Raw genomic sequence first — 9204 nt, 5'->3', positions numbered from 1 at the left:
CTGACTATACTGCTAGTGTTTCACTTCAAGATTTACTGGATTAGACTAAGCAAGACTTTTGGAGACAGACTGGTGTTGTAAATACAAATGAGTATAATAAAGTAACTCTGATATTCAAAGCTTCTTTTGATGGCTCAAGTGGGCATAGTATTTGTAAACAAACATGTAATGATAGTGGGTGTACTATGAATCTGAAGAGTGAGAAACTTTGTTTATTACATGCTTGTGACTTTGGAGCTCTTATCTATTGTCAATAATAAAAAGATTATTCTTCGGAGAATTTCTAAACCATCATCTACTTTATACTGTCAGCATTGTTTTAACTTTGTGATTTAAAGTTGTAGAGGAAACTGCAGGCCTTCGTCGGAGTGAGGAATTGACATTAAAAATGAGATCAAACAGCTAACTAAAACAAGCTATGTCCTACTTAATTGTAAGTCTATTGATGTTGACCATAAAATTGAAATTACTATGAATGATGGCGAAGCCCATACTACATTATCAGATGTAACTGACTCATCACAGTGCTGCTCTCTATGTGGCGTTAGTCCTAAAGAAATGAATAATATTGAAAAAGTATATGGCAAATATTTTGTACACAGGTACACGCATATGTGTATATATATATATATATATATATATATATATATATATATATATATATATATATATATATATATATATATATATATATATATATATATATATATATATATATATATATATATATACTTATATTTAAATTAGCAGAAAATCACTTTACAAAAGTTTTCCATTTAACACTGTGTTTCATCAATAAAGACTTATCAGAAATAATGATGAGTCAATAAAAACTCATCAAAAATGATGCATTTCTGATGAGTCTTTATTAATGAAACAGTGTGAAATAAAAAAAAATTTTGTAAAACAATTTTCTACAAGTTTAAGTTGTTATTGCTCTGTTCTTTTAAGAACATTAAGCACTCCAATTTGTAGAACACATTTCAAAATTTGTTTATATATATATAAATATATATATATATATATATATATATATATATATATATATATATATATATATATATATATCGATTTTTCAATGACGGGATGAATTTTTTTCAAAAGATAATTAATTAATAGTTCATTTCGTGCTTTTAAGGAAAAAGCTCATCTAATGACAATCCAGGAGCATGGGGTTGAAAAAAAGTATATATATATATATATATATATATATATATATATATATATATATATATATATATATATATATATATATATATATATATATAAATATATACATACACACCTTTATATATTTGATTAGTTTAAAATGCAGTGTTTTATTTGTTACAGGTGTTACTGAAGTTGCACCCTCAAAATGGTTTACAATATGGGATTTCAATTTAATATTTATAGATAAGAACATTGAAATGCTTAATCCACATTGTTTTCAAATTGCCAGTCAAGAAATGGTCATCAAGATTACCAGCGTACAAGCAACAAACTGAAATGCAAAAGAAAAAAATTGAACTTACTTTTCAAGAGAAGATGGGACTGATTGTCGATAGACCGAAAGTTGGCGGCTCATGAACATCTCTGAAGAGCTTTTCAGAATGAACAACTGTTTTCTGAAATTACAGGACTCAAATCTTAACTTATAAAAATGTTCTATGTTGTTTCCGACTTGTATTCGATGTGGTTTTCAGCTTGATGCGGATTTATTTAAGCAATACTGTACACATACAGCTAGGTTTTACGTTTAATACTATCCATGGTACTATATGCCGCAGAGCATTCACAAAATGCTAATTCATGCTCCCAATATTTTTGATTACATGATATTACTAATCGGGCTCTTAAGTTAAGAAGCTATAGAGCATTTTACACGCTAGTGTGACCGAATCAAATGTAATGAAGATTTGTTTTCACGATTATTTTATTTTAGTGATCCAGTCATTTCGTCACTAAGAACAATTTTCAGTACTAACAAGAAGGTTTTGCCAGAAGATGTTCTGCAACTTTTAAAAAGCAGTGTTTAGTTTTTGTTTTCATTGATTTTTATAGGCCAAATTTTGGTTTCTTGCTTTAAAATTTTCATCAAAATTCAAATTTATGCATTGTTAATTAAAATTGTCAGTATTCTATAATTTAGATAAATTAAAAAGTTCCATTATATTTATTTGGAACACCAGAGCTTTAAAATTTATATTTTTCTTTAATTTGCAGTTCATAAGTCAAGAGTGCGTATAAAATTGACTGTCACTATTAAAAGTTCGTTGCTATGCATAATAAGGTATCCATAGCAACCGTATTTAATATTCTAATATAAAATTCAGACCTCATATTGGTACTGCTGCCAAATTTAGTGTATATGACACACAAAAACAACTACAAGTAGGTTTAATGCTATGCCAAAATAGGTATCCATAGACATCATAACCAAATAAAAAATTAAACCTTTATAAGAAGCGCGGACCTTGCACTAGTGCTCGTGGCAAATTTAGTATGTGTAGCATACATAACAAGTCTGCAACTACGAAAAGTATGTCGTTGCTATGCAAAAATTAGGTATCCATAAAACCAAATAGAAAGTAACACCTTACTAAGAGGTGCAGACTGGTGCTCATGACAAATTACAACTACAAAAAGTAAGTTGTTGCTATGCAAAAAAATAGATATTCATAGCAACTAAAAAAAAAATAACACCTTCATAAGCAGCTCAAACCTTATATTGGTACTCATGCTAAATTTAGTGAATGTAACACTAATATTAAATTAGTTAATAATTTTGTCTCAAAAATGACCATTCTGACCCAGTGTGGATCAGTTAAAAACTAAGCCAATAAAGTACCTAAAAGTAGATAGATTGTTTAAATGTTAATGTTTTGTAATTAATTAATTGTATTGCGTATTAAATTTGAAGTTTAACGGTAATGCTTTTAACTAGTGTGTTACATTTTTTTTATCAAATCGTTCTAAAATAGCGTAACCATATGCTTTTTTTTAAAATTCATAAAGAAGATGTCTGAAATAATTAGTGTTATATGAGACTTTGCCGAATAACGAGTCAAGCAAGAAAAAGTTTTCAAGATATAGTTGCTCTATAAGCTATACCTAGATATAGAAGCTCTATGAGCAACCATGATTGTATTTGAAGAAAAGAAAAAGAGATGCTACTTAACAACGTTAGGGTTGAGGCTTTAGCTTGGCAGATAGAGTGGGTCTAATGGTAGTGTCCGTAGTGTTGTCCTTAATGCAACACTATTCCTTTTTTTTGTTAAAGAGCTCGCAAATAATTGGTTTTTTCTAAAGTTTTTGAATCTTTTAAATATGCCCCCGCAATTCCCCCCTTCCCAATCCCAACGTATCATGAAGTGCTACTATTTCTTGACTAATAGCTAAACCCCCGCCTGTATATTATATATAAATATATAATAATATATTTATCATATAGTTATATATGTTTATGCATATGTTTATATAATTATATATGTTTATTAATATATATGTATAATTATATATATGTTTATACATATTTATAAATATATATGTATATTTATACATGCTTATAAATACATATATATATATTTATATATGTTAATATACATGTTTACAAAAATTTGCGTATATTTATATATATTAGCTGTCCTGACCTGTAAGACACCTGTCTTGGTAAACCTACTCAACAACGACCTTTCCTATACTTATTCCTTACTTCAATATTTTTAGTCAGTTGATAGTTAATTAATATAATAGTTTAGTTAATAATTTAGATAAATTTAAGACGTTTATTCGTTAAATGCTGATAAGTCTCTTAGGATAAATTAGCATGTAATACTGACGCTAAGGACTGTTCTGACGTAAGTGATACCTGTCGTTAATTGTTGCATTTTTTTTTTAAAACTTTTGCTTCTAATAATCTTTTATCTTTTTTCTATATTTTACTCCCAGCATATAAAAGTTCGCTTAAATAGCATTCATCAAAAGGCTTGGAAACTATGCAATTTTTTGTTCGCACAAACGCATCTTTAAACAAAACTTAAGGACGTTCACCTCAAATTATAACAATAATTTTACGATAATTTAATTATTGTAATAACCATAGAAATAAGCTGTAGGGGCGACCGGGGCTAGTTGGCCGCAGGGGTAAGTTGACGAACTGCGTTTATCTTTAGAGCCTTTCATCAGAAAGTGACAAAAATTACTCAGAAACTTCCTCATTGACCATTTCATCATTCACTGTAGTATTGTCAGGATTCGCGCATGCGCATGGGAAATATTGAGATTTATGCGTTTTTTGGACAAAAACGTAACTTTTAGAACATCGCTTTCTTTTTACTTTACAAAGAAAATATTTAGTCGTATGAAAAAAAATTTATTGTAAAAGTTCCAGTCACAATTGGTTTACTATATCCAGTCAGACTTTTTTTTCAAAGCTGCCGTTTTTCAGGATCTATAGACTGTTATTAAAAAAAAAGCTTTCGGGGTAAGTTGACAAATTTTTTACGGGGTAAGTTGGCTCATAGCATTTAGTATGGAAAAAAATATTTCTTTTTATTAAATTATATTTTTTTATTTTTTCTATTTTTAACAATATTGAAAACATTTATTCTTACAAAAAAATTAAAAAAAATTTTGTTTTTTTTTCCACAGATATAAGGTGGGTTACTGTTTGGCTTTTATACGGACTAATATTTGGTACCAGCTAAAAGTAATATTAAATTTTGGGATAAAATTGTTGCAAAAATTAATTTTAAAAAAATTTCTATTAATTTTGCACTTAATAGTGCATTAATAATCATTTTTATAGTTTGCGCCAACTTACCCCGTGGTGGGGTGAGTTGGCGTAAATTTTTTTTTTTTTTTGAGGGTCCGGAAAGGCCCCAAGAATTTTTTTTTTTAAATGAATGCAAATTTTATAAGATACCCTAATCCATACTCTTTAAGACTACACTTTAATATTTTTAAAAAAATGTTCTGTTAGGGGTACAGAGCTCATAGAGTAAAAACCGAGCCAACTAGCCCCGGTCTCCCCTATAAATTGTAGTAAATTTTATTTGTTGTTTCTTTTAAGTTTTTGTTTTTCCAGTCAAATATAATTTCGTTTAACCAAAATTTATTTCTTTTTTCTAATACTGCACTCGTTCTATTTGATCTTTCCACTCTTTTTATGCTTCATTAAAAAATTTGAAATAGTTGACTATTAATAGATTCTTCAAAATTGCTGGCGGAAAAAATTTTTCAAATTTTCGCATGTATATCATCATTTTGCAGCAAATTATTTTCTAATATATAATTCATAAAACATCTTCTGTCCGTTTTAGTTATTTTGATATAATGTAAATTAAATATTTGTTAATAAGCTTGTTAAAGCTTTTTTTGGTTTTTTTATGAGTCGTAACTTAGGGTGGAGTGCAAGAAGCGAACTTGAGTGAAGTTGAGTGAAGTTGAACTTGAAGTCTGATTTTCTTAAGTTAGCTTCAAAAATTAACTTTGAGGCGATTTTTTTTAAGTATAACATGAGTTTAAGTTTTTTCTACGCATTCACTCAAGTCGAAGTATGACTTCAAATTTCGAGTTCGCTTCTTGCATTTCACCTTAAGGAATTTACTGCCTTTCATATATTTCTTATAGGTTGTTGTCGCGTCTTTTATTGAATAGGTATAACAACGTTATTTTTGAAAATTTTAAAATAAATGATAAATAAATAATATTGGTAATTTCTCAAACTTGTACAAGATACAAGTTCACAATTTCATATTTTATTTAGTTTTTATCATTTTTTAAAGATAGCATAAAGAATAACAAATGCGATCTAAATGTTTATTTAGTGATTACTATGCAGTAACTAGAATCAAAAAATTAAAAATAAATTTTCTTAAAACGCAACTCTATAAAAAAAAATTATTATGAAGTCAAACTGCAGTTTTTTTGTTTTATTTTCTCTTAAATTTATTATTATCGATAAAAAACAGAATTACGAGAAACGTGGACGTTGTTATTTGAATTTAAAATTGTATTTGTTTATGCAGATATAGGCTGGCAGTTTTTGAACTATGAGATCAATACCATAGTGGTGTACCATAGTTTTTGTTGAAAATTATTACATAAAGTGCAAACAATGTAATTTTTTTATTTTATTCAAATAAAAAAATTACATTGTTTTCACCATATAAACAACTTAATATTATAATAATAATATACAAGTTGTTTATATGGTAAAAAAATGAACTGAAAGTTCCTTAAAATAAGAAATCAATGTTTAAAAAAAATGTAAAATTGAAAATTTTCGCACTTTTTTTTTTTTGATGAAATGTTTTGAAGGCGATATTTAAATAGCAAATATGATATTTGATCGCAAAAATTATTTTTAATAAAATATAATTTCTAGCTTAATAATATGTTAAACGATTCTAGCCATTTTTTAAATTTCGAAATTTCGAAATTTTTTATGGTTTTGCCACATTATGCATTAGTAAAATATCTCATAAAATAGAATAACACAATCATATGAAAAAATATTAAATTTTTCTAAATTAGTTTTAAAGATGAAGATGAGTTATAACTAAAACCTGCAATATGTGATAACCTGTGATATACCTACGATATGTGATTATTTGTGATGTACCAAAAATGTGTGAATAACTGTGATATACCTACAGTGTGATAACCTGTGGCACTAAAAGTAATAGGGTGAACATGATACAGTTTTTCAATTTTAAACATTTTGTACAAATAAAGATTTTTTAGTAGTGAATTTAACTTTATTAGATATAACCTAAATATCGCTGCTATACAATAACACTGTACTAAATATCTATATTCATGTAAAATGTTATATTCAATTTAGATTCATATAAAATGTTATATTCTATCGTGGAATATAACATTGAATGAACATAAAGTTATTTAAACGAATAAAAAATAAAAAGCAACTTACTTGTATTTAACATATGGTTAACTTTAGTTTCTATAAATTAACATTCTGTCAAAATACAATTTTAATACGTCACCTATAAAACGGATCATGTTTCATTAAGTAAAACATTAAAAAATCAAACTTTAGTAACTTAAAAACAAATAAAAAAATTAAAAACACCTACTATTAATAAATAAAAATATATTCAATAATTAAATCATTTATGATAATGATAGCAGAAAATTTTTTTAAATATATAAAATATTTTAGAAACTTGAAAAAGTTAAATAGGAAATACAACATATTTACCTACAATGCCTCGTGTGTTATCAGTTAAAAGCGTCAGAGTTGACTATTCCAATATTATACGGAGTATAATACAATTATAATGGTTATATAATTCTATCATTTTTTCCACTCGGTTTAGAATGTTTAACGAGGCGTGTTAAAATAGTTGTTAAACTATAAGTTATTTATATAACTTTTAATTTTTTTAATAAATTATAAGTTTAATAAAAGAGTTTATTATAAATATAAAATTTGAACTTTTAATTAGGTTTTTAATAAAAACATATTTTTTAAACCTTCTTACTGTTTTAAAAATATATATATATATATATATATATATATATATATATATATATATTTATATATATATAAGTGTATAAACATATATATATATATATATATATATATATATATAATAATGAGCAATTTAAATTGAATACTAGAACAACAACAACAAGCTATTTATTTTTCGTTAATCATCTTACAATAGTTTTGATAATAACAATAATAACAGTAATAATAGGAATAATTATAATAATAATATATTATAATAAAATAAGATAAAAAAAAAATAATACAATTTATAGTAATAGTAATAAAAAGTATGCTTACAATAATTACAATGAAAAAATAATAATATTAACTAATATTATAATGGCAGTTATGAGCATAACATTATTTACATTAAATTAATGATTTATTTAAGATGGTGTCACTTACATTAAAATTTCATCAAAGGAGTGACACCAATTTTTAAAACATAATATAAGTAATAATAAGCAAAGATATGCATTGAAACATATGGACCGTAAACACATAGATCAAAGCACATAGAACATACATTAAAACAAACATGTAGAAATAATAAATTGCAGGTTTTAATAATAAAAAAAAGAAAAAAAAAGGTATAATATAAAACAAAATCTCTATGTTATGTAAATATCACAGTAGAAGAATTGATGAGATTATACCTGTTTCATGGGTATTTGAAACTAATAGTAAGATTTTCCAACAAATACTTGTTCTAGTTGTAACAGAAATCTGTATATACTCAAGACTGGAAAAAGTTCAAGAATGTCTTGGGTAGAGATGATATCAAAGGGGAAGAAATTGTTAGTTTTAATAAACTTATAAGTTTAAATAATTATTTTAATATTTATATGTTATGTTTTCAAGATTGATCGGACAAAGAAGACTGACAGGATGAATGTTTAAAAAATATCTTACCCAGAAACCAAAACTAAAAGGATTTTATTTTTAAGCTGTTTTTTTAGTATTGGAGAAGGGTTACTACACCAGTTTGGTAAAGAAACTGCTGTTTCCAATCTTATAAATTTAGCTTTTGATCTTGCTTGCTTTAAAGCTGAACAGGTTGCAGCAGGAATACTCCAAAGGAAAATGAAAACTGAATAAATAGCATATGGATGCAACTTTTGAAGACCACTCACTATAAAGGTTGGTACACCTGAAAACAAAACAAGTAGAAGTTCTATCAGACAATTACCTGTTCAAATTGTCAAAAAATTGCAAATTGTTTTAGAACTGCCACTAAATAACACAGAAGATATGATAGCAGTTCTCAGAAATGGCATAGGTAAAAGATTATCAGTTGAATCGAATATCTTCGAATCACTTAATGAAATTGAAGTATCGATCTCCAGATTTTATAAAGTTGAAAAGGTAATGGAGTATTCTAAGTATTGACTAATTAAAGTTATAGATAAGTTTATCAATAGCCTATTATTATTTAAGTTTATTTATAGCCTAATATTATGTAAAAACTATTATGTCTAGGAATTAATTCATGCGTTTTTTAATTGAAAATTGAAGGTTACGTTCTCCATTAATAGTTTCACCAGGTGTCAGAAGCTCATGGTACACCACACCTTTCATATCCCACCATATACACAGCATAACCTTTGCACAGTGAATATTCTGTTTGGGTTGTGATGAACCTGGTTTACCTGGCTTTACCCAGGCCTTTTTTCGTTTAGGATTCTCGTAATAAATCTATTTCT

The 9204-nt window shown here is 26.4% G+C and overlaps 1 long non-coding RNA gene across 1 annotated transcript in view; it reads right to left on the bottom strand.

Annotated features, from left to right (window-relative positions):
- The window catches only part of LOC136074857 (uncharacterized), a 7846-nt gene extending 600 nt beyond the window's left edge, over positions 1-7246 (bottom strand). Inside the window, exons 1-3 of the long non-coding RNA XR_010635507.1 lie at positions 7208-7246; positions 6920-6992; positions 1-550 (exon numbers count right to left, since the gene is read on the bottom strand). The exon at positions 1-550 is cut by the window's left edge and continues 600 nt beyond it. This is a non-coding gene — a long non-coding RNA (uncharacterized LOC136074857). The remainder of the gene's footprint in view (positions 551-6919; positions 6993-7207) is intronic.
- Positions 7247-9204: the final 1958 nt, after the last annotated feature.

The sequence above is a fragment of the Hydra vulgaris genome, chromosome 01 (assembly GCF_038396675.1).
Source record: "Hydra vulgaris chromosome 01, alternate assembly HydraT2T_AEP".
Classification (NCBI taxonomy): Eukaryota; Metazoa; Cnidaria; class Hydrozoa; order Anthoathecata; family Hydridae; genus Hydra; species Hydra vulgaris.
This window is presented reverse-complemented; position numbering and strand designations above follow the sequence as displayed.